The sequence below is a fragment of the Pantherophis guttatus genome, chromosome 2 (genome assembly GCF_059756535.1).
Source record: "Pantherophis guttatus breed Tessera chromosome 2, ASM5975653v1, whole genome shotgun sequence".
Lineage (NCBI taxonomy): Eukaryota > Metazoa > Chordata > Lepidosauria > Squamata > Colubridae > Pantherophis > Pantherophis guttatus.
Window position 1 is genome coordinate 157,382,262 of NC_142064.1, and position 22,766 is coordinate 157,405,027.

Genomic DNA, 22,766 nt, shown 5'->3' on the forward strand with positions numbered 1-22,766 from the left:
ATATTGCAAAATCTCCATTCTCACCCCATTCTGGGGCCAGCCAGACGTGGAATTTGCCGGTTCTCCAAACTACTCAAAATTTCCACTACTGGTTCTCCAAAACCTATCAGAACCTGTTGGATTTCACCCCTGGTAGCATCATATTCTTAAATCACTTTTGTGTGCTGCTGGTGCCTCTCATCCTGCAGTAAAAACTAGTGAGTTTGTGCAAAATCTAGTAAGTGTGCCAAAGAGATAACTTCAGTCAAACAAGCATATTGGAACAGATCAAGCCCAGTTAGATGTTTGATGGTACAATATATGTTTGACAATGTCAGCTTGGCCTTTCCTTAGTGCAAAGAATTTACAGTGTCTGCCTTCACATTCTTAGGTACTGTTGTTGAGACACTGGATGTCCAAAACGTGATGTTTTTTTCTCTTTTTCTCCATGAATGGCATGTGCCAGATAAGCTGAAGGGAAAGTTGTGGTGCTTCTCTAATCTTCTGGTCTCTTGCCTATGTCCCTGTCAGCAATGATAAATCCCCTTGACTTCTCTATTGGCAGGATGTATCTCAGCTCAGCTAAGCCGTCTCTGTAGCTCCTTCCTTTTCTGTATTAACAGGGAGCTATTTTGTTTTTTGGGTGATGTTGATGTGGTAGGGCTATGCTTGGGGAATGTGTTCTGCCGTAGCAGCAGCAGACTCCTGTTTAATGCAAAGACTCCCACAGTTCTCGGGGTGCTCTCAGCCATCAGCAGCCTGCATGGATGACTAAGAGAATTCTACAAAAATAAATGATTACATGATATCTCTCATTTTCTGCTGCGTGCGCTTTTGTGGCCACGGAAAGAGAGAAACAGAACTCTAGAATATTTCATATAACAAGCTATGATTGAAGAGAACGTGTTTACTAATCAACGTATTGTCCTCACAGAAGTGGAAACATTGCTATATATTGTGGAGACCTTGTTCACTAGGTGCTAGGCCTTTCATATCATTGTTAGTAAATCCAAAACAGTGTTGATAATGTTGCATAACCCCTAGGTCAGGGGTGTCAAACTCAAGGCCTGTGGGCCACACCTGGCCCGCGGGATGCTTAGATCTGGCCCACGGGGCCACCCTGGAAACAGCAAAGGACTGGCCTGTGGTGCCTCTGGTAGAAAAAACGGAGCTCAGGAGGGTCCCCGAGATCAAGCACAACCCTGATGCGGCCCTCAATGAAATCGAGTTTGATACCCCTGACCTAGGTCACGCAGGCCAAGTGTATATGTAACCCTCCAGCATTGGTTTTACAAATGTGTGATTGGTAGATATAAAAAGTATGGAAGATGACCTTGACAAAAATATGGAAGTATTGTTGCCTAGGCAAAAGGGAGGTAAAGCATTTTTTTAGGTCCAGATCATCCAGATAACATTTGGAAGCACTTCACTGTACTATTAGAAGGGGGAGGAGTTACAGCACAGTTGGATCTGCAAGATTCTATTATTATAACCAGTCTCTCTCTCTCTCTCTCTCTCTCTTTTTTTTTTTTGAACAAAAGAAATGGTCTAACATAGAGGTATCCAACCTTGGCAATTTTAAGACCTGTGGACTTCAACTACCAGAATCCCCCTCTCCAGCCAGCATAGCGTAGCGTAGCGTAGCAGGCTGGGGAATTCTGGGAATTGAAGTCCACAAGTCTTAATGTTGCCAAGGTTGGACACCCCTAGTCTGACAGCTCAAGATGATGTGGCCATGGAGGGTAGCAACCAGTGTCTCTGGAGGGGAGGCTATCACAACAGACGCTAGCAATGGGGACAGACACAGGTTGCATGATCATGGGGATGCTTGTTAAGGTATTGAGATTTAATAGCTGACCAACTGTAAAGCTAATGCAATGTAAGGCTGATGCAGTGAAGATGAATCAGCATTGGTATTGCCGGTTGTAGACTAGAAAGGGGTCCACAAGAGTTTTTACCACTTTAAGAGGTGTTTGTAAAGGCATCCAGGAGAGGGCGTATTCTCTCTCCTTGTGTCCAGTATTCATTGCTGAATTCTCTGTGTAGAGTTAAGAAGAAGATTGATTGCTTGTCAGGTATTTTGCCAACCACGTATAATGTAGAATGTATCTGTTTAGGGTCAGTTTGCCCTTCTACAATTCTGTACCTACGTCAAATACCGTTTGTCATTTCAGCACCGTGGCACGGGAGAGGCACTTCTGTCTTGACCAAAGATTTGGATTTCTAATATTTGAGTTTTATCCCAATATCGAATCTTAGCCTGGCTCATAATATATCTTGTATATAAACCATTGTTAAATGTCTAAGTCTCTGTGTGCTGTGTTTTGCTCCTGGGTTGTTTCCTAATAGTAGTCATGCTGCAAACGTTCTGACAATGCTGCAACAGTTGTGTGAAAAACTGTCACACAAAACTGTCATAAGTCACTTTTTTTCAGTGCTGTTGTAACTTTGGTCACTAAACGAATAGTTGCAACTCAAGGACTACGTGTAATTCAAATTAGTACCTCGAAGGCTTGCCAGTTGTTGATATTGGTTAATTGTATATAAGGCATGTTGAAATCCCCTTTAAAGAATCAAGCCAGATAAATGAGTGAACTATTATGTCTCCTATCAGGCTCAACATCTTTATCAAGGTTTTTTTTTTTTAATAAGTGATGGGCAGGTTTTGATTAAAGACTCTGCTTCTTTTTCAATCATCTCACTCAATTTTTGTCTGCTATCAAGGTCCTCATTTAATGTTCCCATATGGCAATGACCTAAGGTGGCGGCTGCTGCTTACAGTATCTTGTCAAATGTTAGTTGGTTACGAGTCTCCCCAAAGGCTGCTGTGCATGAAGGCAAGGCAAAATCTTGCTAGTGCCACAGGGGCAGATAATGCAAGACAAAATGGTAGCAAACATGAAAAAGGATTTTATAGGAGAAGAACCAAGGTCCAGGCCATTAAAAGGAAATGTGAGCAAAATTGCTTATTTTTGATCTTGAAACCTTAGAGCACGTGATCCAGGATAGCAACTTCTCTGGGCTTGTGAAGGAAAGTGTCACAATATTAAGAGTCCTTATCTCAGGCAAAACTATTTATGGTTTTGGAGCAGACTGGCAGTGGGTGTAATTCTTTTAAAGATTTGTCACCAAAGAATTCAAACCTGAAACCAAATTCTAACTAGCAGTCTGTTTACCAGTTCTGGAGAACAGAACTGGATGAATTATAGACAATTAAAATCTTGCAGTAGAGAGAAGAAAGGGTATGTGCACCCACATAATCTGTAGAAACTGAAATGAGGTATGCCTGAGAGTTCTTTTGGATACGGTTAGCAAAAGGATTTAGGAATTGAGTTATGACAGATTACCTTGATGGGGACTGATAGAAAGAGCTGGCTGAGAAACCAGGAGGCCTTTTGGCAATGAACTGACTCATGCTAAGCTGTTACCCAGCTGTGCATTTCAAAAGAGGCTAATGAATGGGTATAATTAGGTAGAAAGGGAATTCCAGCTACTTTGGAGTAGGCTAAAGGGACTGTTTGCAAGATGTTGGTCTTCCTGGTTCTCTTTTCTGTGTTTTTCACTCCTTTTCTTTTATTAATTTTATCTATACTGTTTGCAAATTGTTAAAAATAAGTTTATTTTAAAAAACATGCCCTCAGCTACCGGTAGTTCTATCTGCAGTGGGGAGGATGACCTAAAAAGAAACATGTTCTGGATCTGGTATGGGCATACGTGTTGTATGTGCTTGTACTTCCACAAAAAAGGCATACAGAGCCCTTTAGTTGGGTTTGTATGGCAGCTATGTATCACAAGGAAAATATGCATTTGGGTAAGTGGTGTTTCCTTAACTTAAGTGTGTACTATGTTGGGATCATGTGTCTATTGTGCAAAGGCAGGAAAAGGCACAGTTTTCTTAAAGAGCTCCTGAGTGCACCCACACTGGACTCAAAGCATGTTTTCTACTTCATGCCAGGGGTGAAATGCACCTGGTTCGGACCGGATCACCTGATCCGGTAGCGATGGCAGTGGGTGGTTCGGAGAACCGGTAGCAAAAATCCCTGCGCCCCCCACCCCCCATGCCCAGCTGAGCCTCACGATCATCAGAGGCTTTTTTTTTTTTTTTACTTTTAAAAACATTTTTTCTACAACCTCTTCCGACGAAAAAATGCTTTTAAAAAAAAAAAAGCCTCTGATGATCGTGTGGCTCAGCTGGGATCGTCAGAGGCTTTTCAAAGCATTTTTTTCTCCAACCTCTTGGCCGAAGATGTGGTAAAAAAAATGCTTTGAAAAGTCTCTGACGATCCCAACTGAGTTGCCTGATCGGCAGAGGCTATTCAAAGCATTAGAAAAAATGCTTTGAAAAGTTTTTTTAAAAAAAAGTTGGCCACGCCCACCCAGTCACATTATCCCCCCCCACCAAGCCACGCCCACAGAACCAGTAGTAACAAATTTTACATTTCACCCCTGCTTCATGCATATTCTGAAGACCATCTAAATTGGATGGACATTTGGTAACTGCATAGATGAATAACGTAGTATTGCAAATTATTACAATAGCACTTCCATTCCTACTTGCAACTTGCCCATTCTCCTCCTCCTCTTTCTTTTTAACCTTAACTTCAAGCATTTTTTTTTCTAGTTCACTTATATTGTGGTCCAAAGTATGTGTGTTTCTGCTTATTATAGGTGGTCCATGACTTACAAGCATTCGTTTAGTGACTGAATTACAACAACACTGAAAAAGGTGACTTATGACTGTTTTTCACACTATGACCATTGCAGCATTTTCCACAATCATGTGATCAAAATTCAGACACTTGGCAACCGGCATGTATTTATGACGACTGCAGTATCCTGTGATCATGTGATCACCATTTGTGACCACCTGAGAAGCAAAATCAATGGGGAAGCCAGATTCACTTAACAACCGTGTTACTAACTTAACAACTGTAGTGATTCACTTAACAACTGTTGCAAGATAGGTTGTAAAATAGGGCAAAACTCACTTAACTGTCTTGCTTAGCAACATAAATTTGGGACTCAATTGTAGTCATAAATTGAGGACTATCTATAATTATCCTCCCAAGAAGCAGTCAGTGTTTATTTGGTACAGTATGGTTAGAATAAAGATACTTTCAATCCATAATCCTCTAAGCAGCCATCTCCAAATCTGAAATTTAGAATAGAATAGAATAACAGAGTTGGAAGGGATCTTGGAGGTCTTCTAGTCCAACCCCCTGCTTAGGCAGGATACCCTACACCAGTGGTCCCCAACCCCCGGTCCGCGGACCGGTGCCGGGCCGTGGAGTACCTGGCACCGGGCCGCCGGCCGCTGCAGCGCAAAGGCTCCTGGGCCGTGCGCAAAGGCTCCGCAAAGGCTCCTGGGCCGGCACCGGGCCGCCGGCCGCTGCAGCGCAAAGGATCCTGGGAAGAGAGCGGTCCGCGGCGATGAAAAGGTTGGTGACCACTGCCCTACACCATTTCAGACAAATGGTTATCCAATCTCTTCTTAAAAACCTCCAGTGTTTGAAAGCAGTTATCTTATTTCTCATACTTTTTCTCAGTGCCCAGCTTTTCCAAGCTTTATGTTACAAACATCGTAGTTCTGCTATTTATATATTTATCTTCCATTATCCTGTTTGCCACTGCCCTGGTAACAATCTCTTCTTCAGTTCTGCAGCATACTGTCCTTTCTAAATCAGATTAACCCAGGTTTTTCAGTTTCCTTTTTAGTTTCATAATGAGCTCCTCAAAGTCTTCTTTTATTTCCCTCTAATGAAGCGGTGTCTATATATTTTAAGTGGTTAGTATTTCAGCTTCCTATTTTGATTCCCACTGTCATTTCCCCTAGTCCTTCCTTTCTTATAATGTATATGCTATATAAATTAAATGGATAGAAGGCTAACAAGCATTTTTGTCTCACTCCAATTCCTATTCTGAATCACTAGTCTGTTTTTTTTACAGTAGCTTCTTGTTCATTGCAAGGACCCCTGAGAAGAATACTCAAGTGTTGTAACACACCTATTAACTGGAATATATTTCACCTTCTGACACAATCTACACCAGGGGTGTCAAACTCAATTTCGCTGAGGGCCGCATCAAGGTTGTGTTTGACCTGGGGTGGGGGGCAGGTGTGTGTCTGTGTCTGTGTGACCAGGGGGCATGGCCAGCTCAATGTCACTCATCAAGGCTCTGTTTTTGGGCCACGATGGCCTCCTGTAGCCCTCTGTCAGTGAAAATGGAGTTCAAGAGGGCCGCACGCGGCCTCCCCGAGCTCTGTTTTTGCTGGCAGAGGCACTGCGGGCCAGTCTTTCGTTGTTTCCAGGGTGGGCCCATGGGCCAAATCTAAGCACCCCGCAGGCTGGATCTGGCCCCCGGGCCTGGAATTTGACACCCCTGATCTACACCATCCAAGTTTTGCTACAGTCAGTAAAGCAGGTTAACTTCCTCTTTAAATTCACTTGCTCTGTTATCCATCTTACCTGAACTATCTGATATCTGCCTTTCCTTGTTCATGTTGCATTCCTTGTTCTTCCTTGTAAGTTCTTAAGTAAAACTTTGCTTAAGTAAGTAATTAGTGCAATGGTTCAATAATTCATATATTCTCTTCCAACTCCAGTTATATGTACGCACAATCCTCCTGTCTAATCTCTAGGCCAGATAGCCTTGTTCCATATTTATTGACATAGAGCAGTATGAAACTTTAAACAGTTGAAAGGGTACGGTATTTCACCCAACTCTGGGCTATCCTATTTAACAACTGACCTATTACCTGCCTTGTGTCAACGTGCAGTAGATTTAATTTATAGATATATTCTTTGTTCATAATTATTTCTACAATCCCATATGTAATGGGTTTCTTTTTTTGTTTTGTTTTTTAATCTCATTGTCCTGTAATGGATTTCCTATGTGAATAGTCCTCTCCTGGCTTTTGATTTCTCCAATCTTCTTTAAAACATCTCTTATTTTTCTTTGAATTTCTCTTATTATCACATACTTGTTAACAGTGTAGTTCCTTGTCCTTTCTTGCATGACTTTGGAAGAACTAATGCTTTTATTTTCCATCTTTCTTTGCTAACATGATAGCTTGTTCAAAAGCCACTTGGATCTTTTTGACTTTGAAATTTTGGGAATATTTATATCTGCTTCAGCCTTCACAATGTCTCTTATCTATTCCCATAGCTCAGATTTTCTTTTGCATAAGAGAGTATTGAATCTGTTCCTTGTATCAATCCTTTATCATAACTATATGTCCTCTAGGTTTAAATCTGGAACAGCTGCTCTCTTTAGTTTAACCCATATATTTGATGCCAATAATTTCTGATTCATAATTTGCATCCAGAAGTGCAGACTACTGACTGCTCTAAATTTTAATGCAAATATGTACACTATTAATTAATTTACCTGGTCTAAGGAAGGGGCATCTGCAAGAAACAGCCAAATTATTTAATTCGTTTTATTTTATTTTAAATTTTGTATTTATATGTTTTATTCTATGGCTGTTCACCGCCCTGAGTCCTTCGGGAGTAGGGCGGTATATAAATTCAATAAAAATAAATTTAAATTTAAAAAAAACTTCTGCGCATAAAACATCCATTTCTAAAGGTAAGAGCAAAAGCTATGCAATATTGGTAAGCCATGGAAAAGGAGAACAGACAGAGAGTAAACCAGTTTCTGATGGAAAACATGTGTGAAGTCCTTTAGCTATTTCCTTTGAAAGATATTCTAGTTTACTTCTACTGTGTGATAACTGATGTACTTAGAGCTTTTAAAATTTAACTTAGACATCCTGATATAGTATCTGTGGCTCTATACCTCTTGGGAAGTGCTTGTGATAGACTTTCAAAGTCGTAACATATCAATCTTTATATTGGTTGATCATTATACTTTATTTCACTGTGTCAATAGGATTTGGGGCTAGGTGGAATCAAAGAGCCGTAGAACTGTTAAGTCCAATTCTTTGAGGAAAGCCACATTAATTCCTTATCCATATGGCAAAATATGCATGGACCACTCAACAGCGCTTTTGCAAATCCTGTCTTGGAAAACAATGTATGTTTGCTAGGACTGACTTGCAGTCCTATTTATTTATCTTTCCTGTGCCTCCCACATCCATTTCTAAAACAATCCAATCTTGCTGGAGTTCTTTCTATACTACATACTGTATCACTTAGAGACTTTATCTCTGTTTTGTCTTTGGATAAATCTTTGTTTCTGAAAGCGCATATGTTTTGATACATACTAAAGTATTTCAGACTCATAGACCTATAAGTGGAAAATGTGACTATTCACTATCACGATTGATAGCTGGGCGAGTGCAAAGGAGAGAAACAACAATATTTCTGTTAGAAGGAACAAGCTACTGTTATAGCTAAGTTCCTATAAATGATGACCTGGTAGCCTCTTTGGAGGGAGGGAGAGTCTCTATATCTATGGAGGATTATTTATTTAGCTACCTTTGCCATTTTGCCCAGGAACATAAAAAATTGCTCCCTGCAGAAACAGAAAAAGAAGACATCAAAGGGATATGTCTCTTGAAAGCTTACTCATATTCCCTGCTGCTACATTTCACACTTCACAAAGGTTAAACTGGAAAGAGCTGGGCATATCCACTTGGAGCTTCATTTTAGAGTTATTGGTCCTTCATGTTCACTATTGATCTGGTCCAAGTATAAGAAAAGTTGAAATTTTAACCAAGTTGTTTTGAATTTGAGAAAGACATAATGAAAGCCACAAATTTTTTTTGTTGTGAAATTAGGCAGCATGTTTAAATTTGCAGTCAGTAAATGGGCTTGTGCAGATTTGTTGAGGTTTGGCTGTATCTGTGCTGGCTTGGAACTTGCTTCCTTCCAGAGGACTTGAGCGCTCTCTCTCTCTCTCCCTCTCTCTTTCTGTATGTGTGTATGTTTATCATGGGCTGTTAGCTTTGTTCTCAGAGTCTGATGGACAAGATAAGGGTTTACCCCCCCCCACACACTCCTTCTAAATTCAGAATAAACAGGTTCCAGTTCTATAATCTCAGCTGGTGGGCAAGTCCTTGGATCAACTGCACAAAATTGCTGGAGTGGTAAATAACATTGAGGACAGAGCAAGATATACACACTGCAGATTGGATCGCTTGGTCAGCTGAGCCTTATTCTAGAAACATCTATTTTAATGCAGCCACATACAAGGTCATATCTCTGGAAATAAAGATGATTGGCTATAGGATGGACAGCTGAATTCTAAAAAGCACGGTTGACAGGATCCTTGTGGCATGACTGAAAATGCTGTTGCAACCATTGAAAATAATATCATAAATGGTGCAGGTTAGAAGAGAAATATCTGTCAAGCAATTGCTAGCTTCATTTCTAGTTTTGTGAGTGATCGTTGCTGCTATTGTAAACAGCATTTGAAAATGTGATAAAAGCAAAATAAAAAGATTATTTAATAATATTTTATTTAATAATATTGTACCATTGGGTGAAAATATATTTGGGGGGATTTAGCTCAATCCAGGAGTTGATAGGGCAGGCACGAGTAATGGAGAAAACATGTCGTACGTTTAGTAGATTAGCATCCTCATTAGTAGCATTCTTCCACCTGTTATCAGCAGAAATATTAACATAATTTATGTGCTGTTTGCCATATGTGATGGTCACATTATGGGGGCTTTTTTGGTCCATTGTACATCCATACTGAGAAGCAGTCAAGCATGCAGTGAAGTGTGTGTATATTCACTAATCTCACAGAGTGGTCATATAGTGATTTACATATAGTATTGGAAAAATCCTTACAAAGAAATACCCTTCATTTCAGAACTATACTATGTCATGGTGCACTGTAAGGAAATCTCATGACAAAAGGCAAAACTGGAAGTTAAAAACTAAACCATTTTAGAAAAAGGAAATAGTTTACACATTTGTAACAATTTATATTTATTGAATGGACATCTCCTTGCTTACAAAAATTTTGTGAGGAAAAAAAATCAGCCTAAAAATAAAAGTTTCCAAAACTTGAAATTGAAAGTGTGTGTGTGTGTGTGGAGGGGTGGCATCGTGTGGGAGGTGTGTCACTGCTTTGAAATTCTGGTCTAACCCTAGTTAGACTTCAGAGAGTTAGCTACTGTATAAGGACTATACTAATAAATACATCTGTACTATTGGATAAACCTCCTATGCTATTTATCTTCTTGCTGAAAGATACTAGAAGAAATGTTAACAGCTACATGAAGAAAGATTAATATCTAATAGTCTCAAATACACAAATAAGTTTATTTGAATCTTCATGTATTCTCCGAGATACAATCATAGTATATAATTCTACTAGCTTGCTTAATACAGGTTGGTACTAAATTTGCAGTGGAATATTGTTCTTTTGTAGAACTCTTCATTTGACAATACAAGCAGTTTAAGTGGGAGATTTTTCTGCAGTCACGTGGAAACTTCTGATAGTGTCATACTGTCACAAACCAGCCAGTTAGGCAGAAACCTCTTTTCCATTGGCTGCACTTAGTTCTTCAAAGGAAAAGGAGGATGGGAATTAGGACTACAGATCAGTCATAAGTGGTCTGTGAGACAAATAGGCTGAGAACTTGGGGAAGAGCAGTTAAGGAGACTAAGTCTTTAATGTAGCCAGAGGCTCACTGCATTTCTAATAGTGTGTGGAAGAGAGAATTCCAGTCACACAGATGAAACCTACGGTATATAAATTCTGTCTTTCATGCAAAGGGAGGGAGACACCTTTAAAGACAAAACAGGGCTTCTGAATTTACAGGAGTAATGTGAAAGAGGGAATTTCTTTTGAAATCCCTTCATTTAGATAATTCTAAAGGTGGAAGAAGCTTGCTTCCTGCATCCACAACCTTACAATGCTGTTTTAAACCATTGTGATGTTTGATGTTCATGTCAGGCTATAATTTATTTCCTGCTCTTTTTTTTTTTTCCCCCTTTCAGACTAAGGAGCTAAAGTTGGCATAAAGAACCCGATGGCTTTGCTTTCCACCATACAGTGTTTATACCTGCACTAGATTTCCTGAATCTCCAACAGAAGTGAAGCAGCCCTTTGGTATTCCAGGTGAGAGTCTCCAGTGGGACCAAGAAGGGGAAATAGCTGCAACTGAAACAATTGTTTTTCTGAATGAAACACATACTGGTTTTTGAGGTGTACATGTTCATGGGTAGTATTAAGGCTCTGGAAATGAGCAGACTACCCAAATCTGACTAAAGTGTCTGGTAATTCTTAAAACAAGAAAGATCGAATACGGAGCTGAGATTTGGGTGAAGCTTCCCAAAAGACCTGCTTTCCTGATAAGCTTGCCTAACTAAGAGTCTTGCCAGCTCCCTTGTGGGTATTGCAGACTGCAAAGGGGCTGAATTTAGTAGTGCTTCTGCTTTTTATTTGGCACCTTCCATTTACTACGAAAGGGCAGAACCAGCAGTTTCGGATATCAGTTTTGTTACTGCCTAGTGAAACCCCTCCCTACGTTGTGACACTGGTTTGTCTTGCCTTGTTCTCTAACGCTTGATGTAATTCAGCCATGGATTCTGTCAGAGAAGGATAGTATATACCTACTGAAGCTCTCAAGAAAGACAGGGGCAGCTCCTGGATAACCCAAGTTCAGGAATTGGAGGGAGGACATGCCTACACACTCAAAAGAACTGGCTGCCCAACTGACCTTTTTCAGGGGCAGCCGCAAAGTGATCCATACTGAACGTGGTCTGGAGGAGGGGGCAATGAAATCTTGTGACTGCAGTGAAGGAGGAAAAGCAGTCCAGAGGGTAATCTGTGAGGAAAATAGAGGCCAGCCAAAACAATATTCTCTTCTGCTCTTAGTTAAATGTGTGTGGATTGAGCACAAAATATCATTTCTTTTTACTGGATCCACTTGGAAATTATATGTGATGATTTTGTCCTCTGGCTTAGATTTATACAGCAATTAATCTTCCTCCTGGTTAACTTCTTATTACAGCCAGCCCACAGTGGTCCGGCTCACTCTTCTCCCATCCTTTGGCATGGTTTGCCAATGGCTGCCACTGGCTTGTTTACAGTTATATTGCTTTATCTGCTGAAGAATCTTCAAAAGGCAAACCAACAAGAACATATAGATCAGTTTAGGTGTGCTTATTTTCTTAATGACACGTAGAAGTCCTTGGGAGGTGACATACAAACCATAACAATCCAGTGGTAGCCAGTAGTGAGCCATATGGGGCAATGGGAAGAAACGAAAGGGGACTTCCGGCCCCATTCATGTGTCAAACCATAAATCATGATGAATGTGTCATGCACTCTTTAAACCTTTTGGTGCTTTAACTACACAATTCATTTTCATCAAGATGTGCACTTTTAAGAAGGAATAAATGTATCTGTTTTAATTGCTGCTTTATTTTTTCTTATTTTATGTTGAAACAGAGGAGTAAATTGCACCGTTTTCTGTACCTTATTGAAATCAACGTTATTCTGTTCTTTGCTAGCTATATAGGTCAGCCTAATAGCAATATACCACATATTTCAACAATAAAGATTTTTGGAAGACATGAAGGGAAATGATACTGAAAGTGTTCAAAGGCTATTTCTGCCTATTGGGAATTTGGGGTTATTATTATTATTATTATTATTATTATTATTATTATTATTATAGTTGGACACAAAGTCAGCCAGATGTTTAGACTGGATTTGGCATCTTTATTCACCTATCAAGTCCTTGGACTTGAGATAGGCAGATGTTGTTGTCTGATGGTATTTTTTTATTATTATTACCACTGTGGTGGTTATTGGCTTGATAGTAACCCAAGTCCACCTATTTTATATGAATATAATTAGTTGAATATAATTAGTTGAATATGATCTGGATGCAAGCTATTTATATTGCAAAACAAGAATCTTCTAAAATATTTGAAGAAATAAACTTATAACCCTTAGCAAGAATCCCTTTGTACTTCACCCACAAAAAAACTATGTATTATACCCAATTTCTGCACCAAAATTCCCGCTTTCAGTTCCTTAGTATTATTCCTTTAGATGCAGGCAAATATCTGTTGTTTAAAGCATTAATTTATCAGGAAAATATTTTTGTTTGTTACTTACTTAAATTATCTCAAAGAGCAAGCTAGATATGTTTATAGAGCAGTTGCTAACTTTTTAAAACTAAAAGTTGATGGGATTGGAATGGATTGGAACAGTGATGGCAAGAAGAGGGGCTCTCCCCGCTCACATGTTGTTTGAAATGAGAGAAACAAATTTTCTTTCCCATAATGCTTTTCTGCCATCCCAGGTCTGAAAAAGCTGGCATTTTAAAGGGCAGACCTGAAAAGAGTATTCAGCAATGAGTTAAGGGGTATCTGAGACTAAAGCAAGGAAAAGAGTTATATTATATACCTTTGGCTGGAGGAAAAACCTGGGAATGAGCTAAAGACATATTATTTGGGGACTAACTACCCTGTTTCCCCCAAAATAAGACATCCCCTGATAATAAGCCCAATTGGGCTTTTGAGCGCATGGCAATAAGCCAAGTGCTTATTTCAGGGTTCAAAAAAATATAAGACAGGGACTTATTTTCAGGGAAACACGGTATATTGGCTACTCTGGTGGTTCTGCAATTCTCTGGGGACTTGGATACGAAAGCTGTATGTCACCTGCTGTGGTAGAGTTTTAACAGGAGATACTTGGCTGAATCTCTGCAGGTGAAACATGTACTCTTCTGGTGAATTGTACTCCTCCTCTTAAAAAAAAATGTTTCTAACTTTTGTAAGTTGGTTACCGTTAAGAAACTTAGCATTACAGACAACACCATAGACGTACTTTAGGTTCTTTCAACTATTGTCTGCATGTAAACAAAAAATAACATATATCACCAAGAAAACAAGTGCTTTACATCAGTGGCCCCCAACCTTTGGGTGCCATGGAGAAAGGCATTTCCGTGGACCGGAGGGAGCATAGTTTCTTACGCTGCCTGGATTCCACGCATTTGCGTGGCCCAGTTTCTGGTGCACCGCAGACCACTGCAGGTCTGTGGTCCAGTGGTTGGGCATTACATTATTGATACAAATAATACTTTTTTATTATGCACATATTTCTTGAATACAAAATCATGATCATTCTTCTCCAAAATATAACTGGTCTTCAACTAAGTAATTTTATATACTTATTACATTTATATGCTGGCACATCTCATTATCCAAAGCGACTCTGAACAAAATAAGGTCTTTTGCACCAGCTAAAAGCCTATTGCAAAACCTTTGATCATTCTACCTATAGCATCCTGAGGACTTGAGACAAGCTTGTTATTTCTTTTGACTTTCTCAATAAATACACAAAGCTGCAGAGCAAAGTTAGATACCTAAAAGCTAAAACTAGACTCCTTGCTTATTAGGAAATGAATTTTGCTGAGTAAAGTAAATAAGCATAGGCCTGGGCTGCACATGTCCAACCCTTTCTATAAAAACAGTAAGTTTAATTTCCCCCACTTTTGTGCCATACAGTTGCATTGGACTGCCTATCATCAGTCTGTTTGCTCCCACAACATATATGCTGGTCTATTTCTAGAGACTTTCAGCAGCCTACAGGATTCATGTCAGAAGATTAAAAACAGGAATTAAGTAATGCTTTTTTAACCAATGTGTCTGATGTGCCGACATTTGGGGTAGCATGACCTTATTTGTCCTTTTGAAAATGCTTTTACAATTCTGAGCATATGCAAGAAGGAAGTTGTAGGCGGAATATGCAGAAATAAACTACAGTGGAGGACCATCAGCTGAGGGGGCATGAGCCCATAGTCTCTGAAGAAAGCATTCCCCCAATGGTATAAACACTTGGGATAAGTCCATTATTGCCATAGTGACCAGTAATTCATAAGTTTCTTGTCCTCTCCTCCTGGCAGGTAAATTGAAGTCCTCCAGTCTAGGGTACCCCAATACCAACCCTGCAACTGGATCATGTCGCTCAGGTAGGGCGATGTTGTGCAATAGGCAGGCTGGTAAAAAAACCAGTTCTACAATACTACCCTGCTTCCCCCAAAATAAGACATCTCCTAATAATAAGCCCAATCGGGCTTTTGAGCATGATTGGGCTTATTAAATAAGTCCAAGTGCTTATTTCAGGGTTCCAAAAAATATAAGACAGGGTCTTATTTTCGGGGAAACATGGTACAAACTCTGCTTCACAATGGGACACTGACTTCAATCACCAGCAGAGTCTCCCAGATGACTATCATCATCTGCCAGCCCCCACATGTACATCACTCTAAGAAAGAAACTCCACATTAAAATTAAAACTAATATTATTAAGATTGGTTATAAATCTTGCAAGTCTGATTAGAGTAGGCTTTATCACCTCCCTAAATTAGGAGACTGTTTATCTAAGACAGACCTGGGCATTTTACAGCCCCTGGGCCACACCCAGTCCTCCGGCTGTCTCTTTCTGTCCCGCATAAGGTCAACCAGAAATTAGAAATAAAATCTAAATAAGTGTACACCATGCATGCAATACAACTACATTGCTTTTCTTTTAAAGGCAGCTTTTTTTCAATTTACAGATGTGCATGCCTGCCTACGAACCTTCACAGCCCAATTGGTTTGGCTCTCCAGAACAGTCTTAGATTTTCATGTGATCCCTGGAAAAATTAATTGCCCACCCCTATTTAATATGTAAATAGCTCAATGGTTAAGACGCTAAGACGCTGAGCTTGTCGATCAAAAGGTCAGCAGTTCAGCGGTTTGAATCCCTAGTGCCACGTAACGGGGTGAGCTCCTGTTACTTGTCTCAGCTTCTGCCAACTTAGCAGTTTGAAAGCACTTGCAGTAAAAAATGCAAGTAGAAAAATAGGGACCACCTTTGGTGGGAAGGTAACAGCGTTCCGTGCGCCTTTGGCATTTAGTCATGCTGGCCAGGGTCATATGACCACGGAGACATCTTCAGACAGCACTGGCTCTTCAGCTTTGAAACGGAGATGAGCACCGCCTGTAGAGTCGGGAACAACTAGCACATATGTGCGAGGGGAACCTTTATCTTTACTATTTAATATTAATATGCATACCTTCTTCATTGTTTGGGATTAAGCAATATTTCCCCTCTCATTGCTTGTTTGGTTGATTATTAATTGTATACTAACCAACTCCTAATGACTTAGGATGTCTCACAACAATCAAAATAAGGGAATTACAATACAAACCAATTAAATGAAAGAAAAAAGAGATAAAAAATGATAACAGTTTAAAGTATCCAAATAAGGAATAGACTATTTCTGGAAAGAAACATGGACCCTGAAAAACTTAAGAGAGAAAATATACAATCATATAGACCATATAAATCAGAAGCGATAGTGAACAGCAAAGATCAAGGACAAGGGGGAAATAAAAAGGACCATGGAAAGATGACAAAGATATATACTTCTTAATCATGCATTCTTGATCTGACATTGCTCTCTTAAAAAAAAATGGGGAAAAACAAACTGAAGGCTAGAGGATGCTATTGAGAAAACAAAATCCTTAGTTTGATAAATTTAAAATTCCAAGGCTATGTAACGATGTTTTTCTCTCAATGGAAGTGCAGAAACTTTATTTTGTTGGTTTGTTTTTTTTTTAAATGAAGCTGACTCCATTCTCTGAAGGATAGATGGAGGGACTACAAATAGAGGTGCTCTTGAAATGTGAGCTAGTCTATGGTGTGTACCGCTTCTGTCTCTGCTCCCTTGGGGTTACAGATTATGTTTAGGGGGACCAAAGCCTGCAGCTGCATCACATACTGAAGAAAACTCGACAACTGAATATGCGCTCTCTCTCTCTCTCTCTCTCTCTCTCTCTCTCTCTCTCTCTCTCTCTCTCTCTCTCTCTCTCTCTCTCTCTCTCTCTCACACACACACACACACACACACACACACACACACACACACACACACAGCCCACCACCACCAAGGAATGATTGCTTCCACTGTTCTTTCATTGTTCCCAAGTGTGCGGATGCATACCCTGAGAGGATAAAATAAGAAAAGTTGTTGATTTCTCCGCCCTCCCTCCCCTTCCTCAGAAATCTTCATTTCTCTGTCGAGACCAGAGGTCATCCTGAGAGAAAAATTAAAGAGCATCTTCATCTTTCCGAAAAGGCAGCCTGCCCATACTTCCCCAGTTGCATTAATGAGTCTCAAGGAAGCCAAACTTGCTGTATCACCTAGAAGATTTGCAATCCTTTGAAAAATTCACAGAGAATTGTGCTGCTCGTGAGGGGAGCGGACGAAAACGTAATTGTAAAAGACTCAATCCCATTGGGTTTTGGCAGTGATTACATGGGCAGGCATTAGGCAAACTTCCCACCTGTTTGTCCGTGCATCTTGTCAGTACATGGGTATTCTTTAGATCTTCCTGTATTTTGTTACCTCATTTTATTGCCTTGAGTCATTTATTGATCAGATTTTTTATTGTCCCTTATGCCTCATCTTATCTTTTGCTTACAGACTTGAAATAGGATTCTTCCCTATCTTTTGTAAAACATCTTTTTAAAATAAGCACCCATTTTCCCATTGAAAAAAACAAGCAGCAGCATCTTTTTCTACTCTTGTGTGGCTACTTCATTAACTGGTCCTGTTTGTTTCTGCATGCATGGGTGCCCCTAGCCACCTCACTTCGCTTCATAGGCACACAGATGTGGTTGAAAGCAGTTTACAAAGCAGCAGCACAAGAATAGAAAAGAATGGAACTGCTTTATTAGTTCAGAAAGAGGCCCTTTTGCATGTACCATTTTCAGAAGATTTGCACAGGTAGAGTAGCAGTAAGCACATCAGTAGTGTTCATGTGTATCACAAATTACAGGGTACCATTTGGAAGATGACTAGGTTTAACCTATCATTTGAATGCTATGCTGAACAACATGGTCTGTAAACCTGGATTTGGGGGGAGGGGGTTGGCACAACGTATGTTGTACACAGTCTGAAATTGTTATAGAATTGGAGAATAGATTTCGTTTTGAAGACAGCTGATTAAAAATGTTGTAAAACTCCGAGCTACATTGGTTTATATTATTTTATGAGTGTTTTAGCACCTTGATATTGGAACATGTGGATCACAACCTCAGGTCTGTCCAATTGAGGTTGCCCATGATTTCAAATAATGAGTGAAATTTGTATCAAATATAGCTTAATGCTTCCGTGCCAAGGTGAATAGCCACTTTCTGGGAAATGCAGGAGGTGGTGATGGTGAATTATGTATTATCTTTCACAGAATTTTGCCTATTGTCCTTCAAAGAAAAGGAAGCAATACTCATTAAAAAAAAATAGGTTTCATTGTGATTGGTTAAGGTTGCTCATTATGCTAACACGTTGCGCTGTTTTGGCTCGGTGTGATGCATGCATCTAAGCACTGTAGTTTGTAACTCAGAATTTATGGTTTAGCTTATTTCCACATAATGTTATTAATAAACTATATTTGTAGCAAGCCGTGGCTTACTTTGATGTATGAACTCAATCATTGTAAGAGAGCTTATCAGATGACTCAACTTTATTGGGAATGTCTTCTTCCCCATTCTAAATGCTATAAGAATCTATTGTCTCTTACTTGTTGTACCAAACGCCCAGTATCATTAGAATCACCGAGATTTTTTTGGTTGAGGTTGGAATCTCATCAGGTAGCTAAGACTTACCACTCCATTTTCTCCTCAGTCACTAAGGTGTGCAATCTGGAGACCTAAACTAGCGGTGATTGGCTGATATGTCTAGAGATGTCTTTCTTGGCTGTTTATGTTCGTTGTTCCCTGCTGTACAAGAGGCATTCTTTCAGGGCTCCATTGGATAGATGGCTCTGCAGCCTGATGCTAGAGGACAGCTGTAACCATTAGCAAATGCAGCACCACAGGGATGCAAGAAATAAATGCCTGGCTTCTCTAGTTTCAAAATCCAAGAGTGGATGATTTGCTTATGACACTACTAAGCTAGCAAAAGTGTAAAGAACAAGCTTTTGAAAGAAATGTGTGAGCCATTCTCACATTTGCCTATGTTTGTCTACATAATAGAGGAGTGCTATTCTACACCATGTTATGTTATCATTTGAGTTTGCTGCATGGGCAGTTATATGATATTATGAAAAAGGAAAACTTTCCCAGCCACGGGTGGTTTCAGGTGAGTCGATGTATGCTCACTACCATCAAAATTGCTCATCTGTTATTGCTTGTTGATGATGTCTACAACATTGGCTTGCCTTTGTTTGTAAACCTGACAAATTTTGTTTCTCCATATATATTTTGGAACATGTCCAAAGTTCTCTGCCCACATAGAATATGAATAATGTTTCTTGAAAATGGGAGGAAAGTAAGCTTTTCCAGTTTTACTAGACAGATTGATTAATCTTAATTCCTTTGCCTTCACAGTGGAACTTCAGGGTTTGGTGTTTTTCCCTAGCTCTGGGTCTCTGATCACACTTCCACTGTTGCCATGAAGATATCTGCCATTATTGCGTCACAGCCGTGCTAATTTTAAGAAATTAGGACACTTTGGGGCCTGTATTACAGAAAACCAAGAGGTTTACAGTGACAGAGAGAACACCATGAAATTTGGTGCCTGCAGACATGTTTCCTGTCATCCAGAAATCCTTTTGGGAGGGGAAGCACTTTTTAAAGGAAGCCCTGAAGAAAACAGCAGAGAACTATCTAAGAAGGGATCCCTCAAGGTAATTTTGTTCCAGTGAATAGAAACCTTTAGATTGCTTTAGAAATAAAAAGAAGCATACCTTCGTTTTCAAAGTCTCAGCTGAAGGAGGGAAAAGAGAAATGTGCCTGCAAAGGGAAAGAGGTCATAAATAAAGTGATGGCTGCAAACGATGAAGGCTATTTCTCTTTTCTTTACCCTCCCGATTCCACCCTCAGGAAATAAATTGGGTCAGGCTTGAAAGTGGTGTTTCTTCATGGTGGATTTAATTTTAGCTCTTGCAGATGAGATTTTTGCATCATAAGCACCCGTGGATTTTTAGGAAACATGCCCAGTGAGGCTTATCTACCATGGAACAAGATATGTGTCTATTTCCTAGGATAGTATGTTTTCAATAAACAACCATGTGTTCCTAGAACCCTGTACCAAAGACAGGATGGAATAAAAGAGGCAACTCATTTTGTATCAATCCTTCAACTATTCAGTGAGGTGCAAGTTCTGTGTAGGGTAAAACCGACATATCTCTATTGTGGGGTTTTCTTTTTTTCCTGTTTTGATAAAGGAAGCATTAAAACAACTGCAGTAGGAAATCAGAAAGGGAAGGAGAAGATATGAGGATGCTATTACCTGCTGATCTAGAATCAGCAAACTCATTACAGATAACTATCAGCCTCTGTTACACAGCCCTACCCTCCCTAGGCTGGTCTAGTGGATTAAATTAGCTGAGACACTGATTCAGGCCAGCAGGTCATCTGGAAAAGGGCAGCATTCTTCCCGTTGTTATTAGCAAATGTTTCCAAAGCAGATGTGGAAGAAAACAACAGAGTGTTAAAATAAGCTGTGGGTTTTTTTTTTTTTTTTAATAGCAGTGTAAGAGACTCTACTTCAGGGCACTTTGGCAGGAAAGAGTGAAGGTGATCAAGATGTTGAGACATGTTTGACTATAATGGAATGTTGATGGGATTATTGAGATCATGACTGTATGGAAGATTTGGCCTATTCAAAATATGTTGCTGCTAAGCATCTTATCTGTAAGCTTCATCTAGCATCACCTTAAAGAAATTATCGTTTTAGCATTACATTGCTCCTTCTCAAATGACAGCCTTGATTTCAACATTTCACTTCCCTTGGATGTTTTTTTTTTTTTTTGCTATGACAAGGCTTTGGATCTGATGGGGAGCGGTATATACCATTTCTGTACATCTTCTTGCTCCTGCTTTAAATCTGCCCAATTAGTGTCTAGTAATCACTCAGTGTGTTAAAGAATTAAGAACAATTAAGGGTGCAAAGAGTTGTCAGATGCGGTGTTAAGTACAACTGCTGGCAGGCGGCTGTCTGATCCCATATGCAGTTGGAGAGGCGAGAGAGAGCGCACAATGGAAGCAAAAGTGAGGAGCCCAAATGCTTGCAAAATAGGAAAGCTCTAAACTTCATTAGAGAGGGACTGCCACCCTGGAGTTGAGGGCAGGCAACCTTAGAAGAACTGGGAGCTGCAACCTGGCCTCTGCTGCTAATTTTCTGGCAGACTTGCAGGTGGTTTTGATGCCACAACAGAAAACAGGGTAATCACCCATTTGGGTAGTTAAGAAGGCAAATGGCTTCCAATCCACCCTTAAACCTCCCCAAATGCAGAAAGTAATCCCAAACCCTGCTGCCAAATTTCAGTGCCTCAGAAGATGATTAAATTTTGAAATCATGACATCAGGCCATTTTCCTGGTTTGTGGAGGTGGGAGGGGAGGGAGATCTAAAGGGATTTAAGTTTGATCACCTTTGCTGCCATATTTGAGGTTGCTGAGAGACACATGCGTTTTCTCTACCCTACCTTGCCACAGTCCATAGTGGACAAAATTCAGTGGCCTTTTGAAACTGTTCCTAGACCAATTCCTTATTATATGCTGGACTGGAGAAAGGTCTCAACAATCTGGAAAACTAAGAAACAAATAGCAGTAAACCAAAGAAGTGGTATAAAATCCATTCATTAAGGATTGCTTAGTTTACATCATCTGAGCAGGTGGCTGTACTCAAGCAAACTTGGCTGGTCTCAAAGTGGAGTCAAGCATGATTAGGAGAACACCACGAAGAAATCACGTGTCTCCATATAGACTGGGAAGGAAAAAACCAAACCAAAACCCAAAAGAACCATCTTAGAAAACAGTAGCAGCAAACCATTTCTATAATTGTCAAGAAAACAGCAGGGATGTGTCTATGTAGTCACCAGGCATCATGTTATGATTTGAGAACAACTTGACATGTAGCTGATAATTCAAGGACATGGTGAGGTTTCTTTGACATAAATGACTTCATGTCTGTTTGATTTTTTGGGGGGGATTAGAAAGGGCAAGATTTTGAAAATTTGAAGAATTCCAGAAGACCATCTTGTACCAAAAATGTTGGAGCTTACTAAGTTGCATCTTCCTTTGGAAGTGCTTCCTCAGGATGTAGAGAATCTTCCCCCTCTAATTCCAAGATGGAAATTGAATTCACACATACAATTCATAATTTGAGTGCCAATGTCAAAAGAAAAATAGGTTCAGTTGACCACCTGGCACTGGAATGACTATTTGAACTGGAGTCTCTTACTTTGGCACTGCATCCAGAAGTACCTTATCCTAGTGCCGTGGTTTTCTTCTGCAGCATTTGTCAATAACATCTGGAAAAATGTCACACTTTTCTAAGTAGTCCATTGTTCTGAACCAGTATCTCAGGTTGTATAGTCTTTAGATAAGGGGAGACTGCCTATTTGAAAAGCAAAAAGCAGGTAGTCCTTGTTAATTTGGTTCTGTTGGCAAGTAAGGTCTTGTTCATGAATAGAAGCACTATCGTTAGCTGACCTTGGGTTTGCTGAGAGCTCTCAAACTTAAAACTTTCTGTTGTAGTTTCCTCGGTGCTAGAAATAATCACTGTGCATATACAATATTGTATTCGATCAGGTCTTGCTGAAATTACCCATAAATAGATGTAGTTAGCAAGCATGCTAAGCCAAAACCAAACAAATCACATTACGACTTAGCATGTTATGTGAATCTAGTTCTGCCATATTGGTTAACACTACTGTGAACAGTTTTTACAAAAAAAGATATTCTTTGTTCAGATACAGGCAAGAAATAGGCCTCCTCCCTTATGCATATGGATAGTCTGGTCAGTCAAGCTGCTCTAATTCAAAACTTATGAAATGTTCTCTGGAGGCAAGACCTGTGT

General features: G+C 39.8%; 1 protein-coding gene across 6 annotated transcripts in view; it reads left to right on the forward strand.

Moving 5' to 3' along the window:
- Positions 1-22,766, forward strand: part of RBFOX3 (RNA binding fox-1 homolog 3) — a 461,718-nt gene that overhangs the window by 153,320 nt on the left and 285,632 nt on the right. For 5 of the 6 annotated variants that reach the window (XM_060688756.2, XM_060688761.2, XM_034412828.2 and 2 more), the window contains one exon: positions 10,896-11,016. The exons of the other annotated variant lie outside the window; for it this stretch is intronic. The gene's annotated coding sequence lies outside the window, so the exon portion shown is untranslated. The remainder of the gene's footprint in view (positions 1-10,895; positions 11,017-22,766) is intronic. 6 annotated transcript variants of the gene reach the window in all.